Raw genomic sequence first — 9,581 nt, forward strand, 5'->3', positions numbered from 1 at the left:
ACCCACATCAACCAACTGCAAGGATAATTTCTCTTTTATAGACTATCTGGTGTTCAGACTGAGTTATTTACCACCAAATCTGCTCCACTATGAATGAAAATACCACCAGGCAACTCTTCCTGCAAATTCTAGTGGGCTGGCTTGGAGAATTCCTCACAGATCAGGTCCTTCAGACAATATAGGATGGGCATACCTTGATGTGAGAAACATAGCATGGCAAATACCTTTGTCCTTGGAGACCTTACTAGCAGCGAGCTAAAGGGGCTGGAGAATCACAGTGAAGTCTCTATCCATCCAGGAGATTACTGCTAGAAAGGCTGGATAAGGTAATGTGAATTTCAGCCTTTCCAAACCTGTCATATTGGATTTAAACCAATGTATTAAAAGTTTTTATTTTCAAATGCATTATTTTAAAACAATCTTACAAGTAAAATAGGTAAATCTGAAATAATTGTTGCTCATATTTTCAAGCTCATTTCTAACTGCTTGGGCTAGAAGCTTATTTTTCTCCTTTTTAAACAAGAGATAAGCTCCTTAATTAACCATAAAACTCCAGAAACCACAAATTAAAAAGAATCATTAAAAATTTTTGCTACTTATAATAAAAGGAGAAGAATTGACACTGTAGATTTTTGTGACAATATAAGATTAAATTTGTCTTACTGGTGATATGGGAATACTAAACTCCACAGATTAGAAATATAAAGGATGACTGAGATCTGAGACTGACTGTGGTCAGTCCTGACATGAGTAAGACACTGCTTCTGGAGTCCTTGATTTTCCTTGTTTACCTGTGCAGTGGCTGGTCATATTCCCTAGAGAGGTATAGATTCCCTCTGCTGCCACTCCAGAGCTTCCTAACCAGCACTTGGCAGAGAAGGACAAGAAAGGGAGTGGAAAGGACTGCTGTATCTTTTCTCCACAGCAGATACATAAAGTCTTCAAAACAAGTTCAAGCTGCTTCCTGATCCAGGGCTACTTGAAGCTATTTGTTCATAGGAGTTTCCACATTTCATTTTTCTTAGATAATCTAGGTGCAGTTGAGCATCTCAGTATTCCCCAATGTGCTGCAAACTCCATAGTTTAGTTCTACACAAGGCAAAAACTAGAGGGTTTGGATATGGGCCTTAGTAACTGAATGATCATGGATCATTGCAAGCTTTTGATATGACAGACCCCTTTTCACTTTATCTTGTACTCTCTGGATAGAACAGGATATCCATTATTCCAAAATGCATGGCCTGCTAAAATACCCAGCCAAGTTATAACTAGATTCCACATCTTATTAAACCAGAGTTCTCATGATTTTTACAATCATCAGTGTCAGTCCTTCTGTCGCATAAAATGTGACCACTTGATTAGACCTTTCATCTGGCAGGGCTCATTTGCCATCTTGCCTTAACTGTGGCCACATGCCAGATCATGCTTATACTGGGTTAAAAGTGACCCATATATGAATTCCCACACAGTTTTTGTCCATTGTTTCCCTGACTTTAAATCTAGGACACAGCATAAGCCAGCTGTGCAAGTCATTGTCTCATGAATCAGCTTCTCACAAAGCAAGGGAAAAAACCCAACCTCTCCAACAAACTGGCAGTACTGTTATAAGGTGATTGCCTAGAGAAGCCATTGGAGCTGCCACATGCACAAACTTGTTCAAACTAGTAAATGCTGAAATTTGCCTTTGTTTAAATCATCTACAGAATCTAGAATTAAGTGAAATGAATACACTTCAGAATATTTAAAAAACGAGGCATTTTATTTTTCACATAACATCCTGACTCTTATTGACAGTCTAGTCATGATCTCCCTTTCAAACTGCTTCCTTGTCTCTCTGATGTGATGGACAAGGAATTCGAAAGATCATAAACTACATGTAGGTTTTCAAACAATATGTTGATTGCCAGAGGAAAAATAAAAACCCAAACTGCACCACCACAGGTTATAATTAGAAGGACAGAAGGCTGATACATAGAATTATAGAATAGTTAGGGTTGGAAAGGACCTTAAAATCATCTAGTTCCAATGCCCCTGCCATAGGCAGGGACACCTCACACTAAACTATGTCACCCAAGGCTCTGTCCAACCTGGCCTTGAACACCGCCAGGGACGGAGCATTCACAACTTCCTTGGGCAACCCATTCCAGTGCCTCACCACCCTTATAGGAAAGAACTTCTTCCTTATATCCAATCTAAACTTCCCCTGTTTAAGTTTGAACCCATTACCCCTTGTCCTATCACTACAGTCTCTAATGAAGAGTCCCTCCCCAGCATCCTTACAGGCCCCCTTCAGATACTGGAAGGCTGCTATGAGGTCTCCGCGCAGCCTTCTCTTCTCCAGGCTGAACAGCCCCAACTTTCTCAGCCTACCTTCATACGGGAGGTTTTGCCTACATATAAAACAATAATGGAAAAATACGAGGAGAACAGATGTGTTCAGCAGCGGCAGGGGCTTGTAGAATTTGGTCTCGTGTTTCAGTGGACAGATTTTTCTACCCACAATATTAAAACCCGCCTGATGCTCCCCACGGAGGGTATCTTCTCACACGCCAGCCAGCTCCGGCGGACCGAGCTCACCCTGGAGCGCTCAGCCTCGCTGCCTCCAGCCCGGTCGGTGACTCCGTCCGGTTTGACCTCCGCTGTGGAGAGCGGGAGCACGTACAGACGGCGGCGGGCGCATACCCCAGTTCATGACCTCTTCTCTCCCCAGCCTTCTGCCGGCACCTGCTCCCGTGGGTCAAGGCGGGTAGCGCTGGAGGCGGCGGCCGGTGACAAGCGCGGGGGGAAGCCAAGGCCGGCGGGCCGGCGGCGCCAGAGAGGCCACCCTGAGGTGACCCAGCGAGAGGCGGGAAGCAAGGCGGAGCAGGCCGGCCAGGACCACACAAACGCTCACATCACACGAACGCCGTGAGCCGGCGGGCCCGGGCCGGGGCCGGGGCCGGGGCCGGGGCGGGCGGGGCTCAGCGGGGCGGGGCTCGGCAGGCGGCCCGGAGTCGGGTGCGGGCAGGGCGCAGGCGCGGTTGAGGCCGCTTGTCTCCCATCAGTCTCCGCGGGCGGTGGGACGCCGTGCTAGAGTGGTGGGTTGAGCATGTCGGAGAAGAAGCAGCCGGTTGACCTGGGGCTCCTGGAGGAGGACGACGAGTTTGAGGAGTTCCCGGCCGAAGGTGCCGGGAGGGGCGGGGACGGAAAAAGAGGCGGCAGGGCTGGGGGTGAGGGCGGTGCTACCGGTAGGCCGCGGCCTGTGTCGGGCCGGTCGGCAGTAGGCGGGAAAGGAGCGTTGGGCCTGGGGTGGGGGGGAATGGCGTCAGGGCCTAGGCGCGGATTGTCTGCGGTGCCGTGCCCGTGAGCAGCCCTCAGAGCCTCTGCGGCGGTATGACACGTCCCCGCATACCCCGCTTCAGCCGTACGGAAGCAGCTTGGTGGTGCTTCGCGTTTTCTGGCCCCCCGTCCCGGTCCGACGTGCGGGGCTGCGCCGCCTCGGAGTCGGGTTCAAGCTTGACTGTGTTGACGGTGCACGGTGGGTGGGCTTCACGGTGCTGGGCACGCCGCGTCCGAAGTGCTGTGTCACTGTGCGGGAGAGCTGGATTCGAGCGCCGGGGATGCGCTGCTCCTCGGCGCTCCAGATGGGAGTCGCTGGGGGAAGGAGGGCGAGTGGCTTCACAAGCCTTATGTGTTCTGATACAATCTCCTATTATTGTAGGTCCTTAATTCTGGAAACTATAAAAAATGACCTAAAATAAAATGTCAATGTGGCCTCACAAGCCTTATGTGTTCTGACTCCTTTAGTACCAGTAAAAAAAATGTTTTTGTGCTTCCTGACAGATAAAGTTCTTAACATAGTTGAGATGATAGCTAAGCTAAACTGAGAAGATTAGCCCTTCTTTTCCCTATGTGTTTACTAAACAGGTAAAAAATGTTTATCTTATTCAATGTAAATTAAGTATTTGCAGTGGGATGAAGCAGCCTGCTTCTGAACCAGCCTTGGTCAGAGTACTGAATTGCTGTTACAGGAGGTGAAATTAATTCTACTTGACTCTAACTGTACTACTAAAACCAGGTACCTTACAAACTTTCTGGGCAGAAGAGAAATTTATTAAAGAGTGACCACCATCAGGCTTTTTGCAGATCTCTCCTGAAAAAAAAAGAACTACTTAAAGAGGCCCATTTAAATCTTCAAGTGAAGTGGTATTTTTGAGATGTTACAGTGAATGTGTAGGCCACTTTGAATGTTGTTTTCAGTGTTTAGGAAAGAATCATGATAACTGTGTGCTCAAACCCATGTCAAATTGGTTTTCTCTCAAATTAAAACACTGCTTTCTATGCAGGGGAAAACATTTGCATTCTATCACCCAGCTTTTATTCAAAGAAAATTAGGTAATGCAAACTTGCATTAAAGGATTTTGGGGCATTTCTTTGACTGTAAAATTTTCTTCAAACAATTTATCAAATCAAGTTTATATATCAGAAACAGACGTGTCCTATTTTTATAGGACATTTTATTTCAAGTAAGTACAGTGTGGTAGATTCAAGTCTATGTGAACTGGTCACTTAAGAACCTTTTTGTACAGTGCTTTTCACAATGTAAAATGCAGTGTATGAATTTACCAGCTTTTCTGGTTTGTTTTTTTTTGTGTGGTTTTTTTTGTTTGTTTGTTTGTTTGTTTGTTTTCTTTTCCCAAATGTAAAATATGGCAGTCTGTGATCAGTATTTTTTTTTTTAAGGAGTCCAGCCATGACAAGTTTGTCAAAATTGATTTTATAATTTTGGTGTATATAGCAGTAGTGCTTAATGGTAGCAGGCTCTTGAATGCTTCTGACACTTTCAGTCCCAGATAATGCTGTGTAGTTTTTGGCTTTTATTTAGTCACAGGCATGTAATACAACTGGGAAGAATAGTATGCAATTCTGGGATATAGTGTCAACATACAGATACTGTAGAAACTTGTTGCTATAGCAATGAGAATATAATTTAGGTTTTACTTTCATTGTCCCCTATACTCCCCAGTGAGGAAGGTAACATGGGCCTTTTTGACTCTTCTTTACTCAGTGTGTGATTTGGAGCATATTTTTGCAGACTCCTCAGCTGACTTTTTGTGATTGAAGCTGCTGCTGTGCCAGATGCTAGTTACTAGGGTTTATATTCTTTTCAATTTGTAGATCTGAAGTACTTGTGTGTTAGTAGATAGTTTGATTTGGTACTCAATTTAAACAGTTGAGCTTTGCTTTTGGTATCTGTGAAATCCAGATAAATGGTGAGTGACAAAGCTTTTTTTTTGACAAAAATAATCCATTGAGTACAAACAAGTGAAACTTACTGCAGATAGTTCTAAAATAGAAGTCCTTGCCTTTGAGCATCTAGCAAAACAACCAAATTCAAATAATGCATTTTTATACTGTATTTTTTCTTCACCTTTTCTTCTTTTTCAATTCCTTCTTTTGCTGTCCTTAGATGAGAAGGATTTCTATGCTCCTTCATCTTTTCCCATTGTCCAGTTTATTTGAGTAGGGAAGTTTAATTGTAATGCCTTGTATGTGTGTGTGTCTAATCAGTTACAAATGGATTTTCCTGTCCTGGTGAATCTCAAATACTAATTTTATTGCCTGTCATTGTTAGAAAAAGGAGGAGAAAATGCAAGGACCTGCCTTCATTCTTAGAAAGTTAGTTGTTCACAGTGAAGTAATGTTTAATCTTTTACCCTGCTAGTTCTCCCTTACCACCCATTGATGTTTAATGTTACTTTGGGCCTTAGTCCTCAAAGCTTTCTCTGGATGGGCAGTAGGTGGCTTACTGAATTGTAAGGGAAGAATAGTGTTATCTCTTTAAATATATTAACAGGCATTCAGAAATACAACGTTACAAGTATCAAAATCAGGGGGGTGCTTATTTTGGTAACATTGGGAAAACTTCGTGTCTTTCAGTAGGAGAAAAGTGAGAAACTGCTCACCAGTGGAGTAAACCAGCTGGTATTTATACAGTAATTCTGAGACTTTCTGAGTATTTTTGTTATTTTTCTAAAGTAATTATTTTCATCTTTTTCTTTTTTTGAAATAATGAATCATTAAGTGGGTGGCGAGTAATTTGCCAATAGGGATGTGCCAGATTATATTATAGGAAAAATAACAGTTAGGTTAGCAAATGAACATTTGGTGTCTTTCCTCTGTAAGGAAAGAGCTTCTGCTGTCTTGTGAATCCAGAAGTAGCTGGTTCCAGGTAGCAACTACTGTTTGCAGATGCCTGTCTCAATTTACTTTTGCTTCTGCATCGCAAATACGTTTTTGGCATTTATCCATAGACTGACTGCATGTGATCTGAATGAAGTGAGGATTTGTGTGTACTTGTATTGGCAGAAGCAGTTGATACATATTTACTTCTTTAATCAGACAAAAGTGCGTAAATACAAACCTGGAATTGCACACCTTTGTTGAGCTTTTAGGAGTCAAGTACTCAACATTACTTTTTACAGTGCTACAGCTTGTCCATTTGTGTGCAGAATGTCTTATGAATGTGTAGTGTAATCCTAAAAGCTATGCTGTGAAGTGTGTAATGATTTTTTTAACCAGGTTGCATTTTTTTATTAAAGAAATTGTGAGGTGTGTTTCAGATCTTTGTCTTATACACACATAAATATGATCCAGATTTTCTGTTAAAGTTATCAGCAGAAGTCTACCTTACCCAAGGCTGAGCTAATCCATCAGTAAGACACAGTACCAAAGCAGTGGAGCATACAATATTTAGACTGCTTTTCCTGTCTTTAGACTGGACTGGTTTAGATGAAGATGAAGATGCACATGTCTGGGAAGACAACTGGGATGATGACAATGTAGAAGATGATTTCTCCAATCAGCTAAGGTAACTTTAACTTTCTGTTCTAGAAGATAGGTAAAATGTTAAAAATGGCATATCTGTTTGAAATCTGCTTACTTAAAAAAGGGATCTGAAACTGAAATAAATGAAAGCTCTGCTTTGTGCTTTTTTTATCTAAAGCCTTTCAGAACCAGACTTAAGGGACTGCAGCACAGTGAAGCATTTCATCTTTTAATCATTGTACTGTGAGCCCTGAAATATGCCTTATGTCATTGACGTGTTCAGGCTTCTTCTGTGTTATGCAACTCAAACAGTACAGAGTCTCTCCAGATTGTGATGCAGTTGACACTTCTTTTCAATTTAACATGAATAAATCCTTTTCTAAGGACTTTTCTACATATGTGTGAAAACTCAATTGTGCTGGAAACATTAATGGCAAGGGATCCAAGATTCTCTTCTGTGCTATGTGGTATATGAAGTATGTTGTTACAGATTTTTTTCTGTACTCTCAAGTGACATTGCTGCTCTCTGTCCAAATGGACAATTTTTCTAGAGGTCAGTTATCTGTATAAATGTTATGGTTCCCTTCTTGTGTGTAATCATCATGATGTTAATGAGCAACAGCAGCAAAGTAACTGTTCATCACATACTTTTAAGAAAGTGATAATAATTTGGGTACCTCTAATCCAGTTGTCTAATCCTCTTTGTCCCTTATAGTTTCAGTTAATCCTTTACTGAGGCATAATTATAACTTGAATTGTTTCAGCCATCAATACAAAGTCACATTTTATAATAACCCCTCATGTTGCGTGATGAGCAAACAATCTGTAATACAGCCTGATTTAAACAGTTCCTAGGTTGATCTCCCTTAAAAAAAAAACCCTCTGTTAAAAGCAGTCCTTTGTGTAGAAAAATACAAAAATAGCCTTTGGTGTAATTGTTTCTTACAAGGTTGAAAGGCAGTTTAATATTGGAAAACAAATTGATATGTAGTGAAACACGCTGTCAAGGGATGGTGTAACTCTTGATGAGCCTGGCTGATCTTGACAAACCTTCAGTAACTGTACCTTAATTGTAGCCTATAGTGTTGGTGACTGTATGCTAGTGCTACAGTGATAGTTTGCAGTGTTTCTTGCTTGCAGTGTGGTTTTCTTTCATCTTTAGAAAGAAAATGCTGCAGTCTTTCTAAAAATTCCACTGCTCAGTATATAAACCAACCTGAAATATTTTTAGAATATGGTATCCAGATACGCTAAGGCTAGAGATAAAATGAGGTGCTTTTCTGTCTGATGTGTTAGGAGGTATTTTTGTTTAAAACAAGGAAGAAGTTAAAATACTTTTGGAAGCACATGCATTTAAATCACTCGGATTAGTGAGCTTGTTTGGTTTAATAAAACCTTGAGAATAACTATGTAAGGTGCAATTTTATGTCCTATAATGCATCTAGAATTGTTGCAGGCTCACAGGTGTTGCTTTGTGCTGTATTTGTACTCCAGCTGTGGTGGGTCAGAGAGCAGTAACTGATTAAAACAAGTATTTGGATTTTTCAGTTGAGAAGTCACTTGTAGTGATCCAAGATACTAAGCTGAAGAACTTGGAGAGTAAGTGAGGTTAAGGTTGTTGGTATGAGCTGAAAAGCAGTCTTGCATGTTGATATTCTAAAATGATTGCATATTGTGCAATATATTTAATAAAGTCAAATGTCTGACAGTATTTTATTTATAAGTTTTAACATACCTATCTTTTTTTCTATACAGAGCTGAATTAGAAAAACATGGATACAAGATGGAAACCTCATAGTTTTTGCTGAATATGGAGTGGTTTAACATTGAACTGTGGATAGACTATATGGAGAAAAGAAGAAAAGGTGGAGAATGAGAAGACACAATTCATTATCTGCTTGGATTTATTATTGTTTTATATAAAAATAAAGTTTTTAATTTTAGCATAGTGATATGTTCAGCCTCTAATAACCTGGTAACTTGTATTTCAGTTCTGAAATGACTTGTGTGACAGAATTCATGGACTTGCCTAGAATTCTACTAATGATCTGTTGGTGGTTGATGCTTTTGCACCAGTTTCCGTCATGGGGAGCTAGAGAAGCACCGGTATTAAGACTGGTGAATGCTTGTGGTAGGGGATGTGGAGCTATCATAAAGAAATAAAATACTCATGTATTCCAATTTAAATGCAGCAGCAGTAGAAAGGAGTTTTGGAGAGGGATAAAGCTCACTTTGCCTCAAGATTTTCTTTCATAATGATTGTTCTTATTTTTGTTGGTAATTTCATGTGAGAACCAGTTTAATAGAAGCTAAAACACACTTGAAGGTGTATCTTACAACAGCAGAAATCCGAACTCTCTAATCTTGTCCTGTCATTTCTCAAGCCTGTTAGAGATGAGACCTCTCTGGAGGTGAAAGAAGTTCTGTTCTCATGCTTGTTTAAGCCTAGGAATCTCTGCTGAAATTGCCTCCAATTTGCCTTTTACAGCAGTTCCTCTATCACACAGACGTGCCTGCTGAGAACGGAAATCAAACTTCCAACTCATTTCATGGAGGCCAACAAATAGTTGCCAAATAGATACAGCAGCAATGACTGGATTCGATTACACTTTGAACTAGAAAACAGAAGGTGAAAATTGCAAAAACCTATTACCAGTTCTATGAAGCCTCCCCAAAGGAGCTGTTAAAGCTGATGTGTGCCAAGGCATAGGGAGATGTGGTGATCCTGGAAGTGTAGGCCATGATTGCAAATTATTAATTATTTCTTTTTTTTA

The 9,581-nt window shown here is 41.0% G+C and overlaps 1 long non-coding RNA gene across 1 annotated transcript; it reads left to right on the forward strand.

Annotated features, from left to right (window-relative positions):
• Positions 1–3,005: 3,005 nt before the first annotated feature.
• On the forward strand, positions 3,006–8,750 carry LOC134156790 (uncharacterized). The gene is made up of 3 exons (XR_009962064.1): positions 3,006–3,164; positions 6,757–6,850; positions 8,563–8,750. It is a non-coding gene; the product is annotated as an uncharacterized LOC134156790 (long non-coding RNA).
• The last annotated feature ends 831 nt before the right edge of the window (positions 8,751–9,581 follow it).

The sequence above is a fragment of the Pezoporus occidentalis genome, unplaced genomic scaffold, assembly GCF_034315485.1.
Source record: "Pezoporus occidentalis ecotype Australia unplaced genomic scaffold, CSIRO_AGI_Poc_V1 ctg9, whole genome shotgun sequence".
Lineage (NCBI taxonomy): Eukaryota > Metazoa > Chordata > Aves > Psittaciformes > Psittacidae > Pezoporus > Pezoporus occidentalis.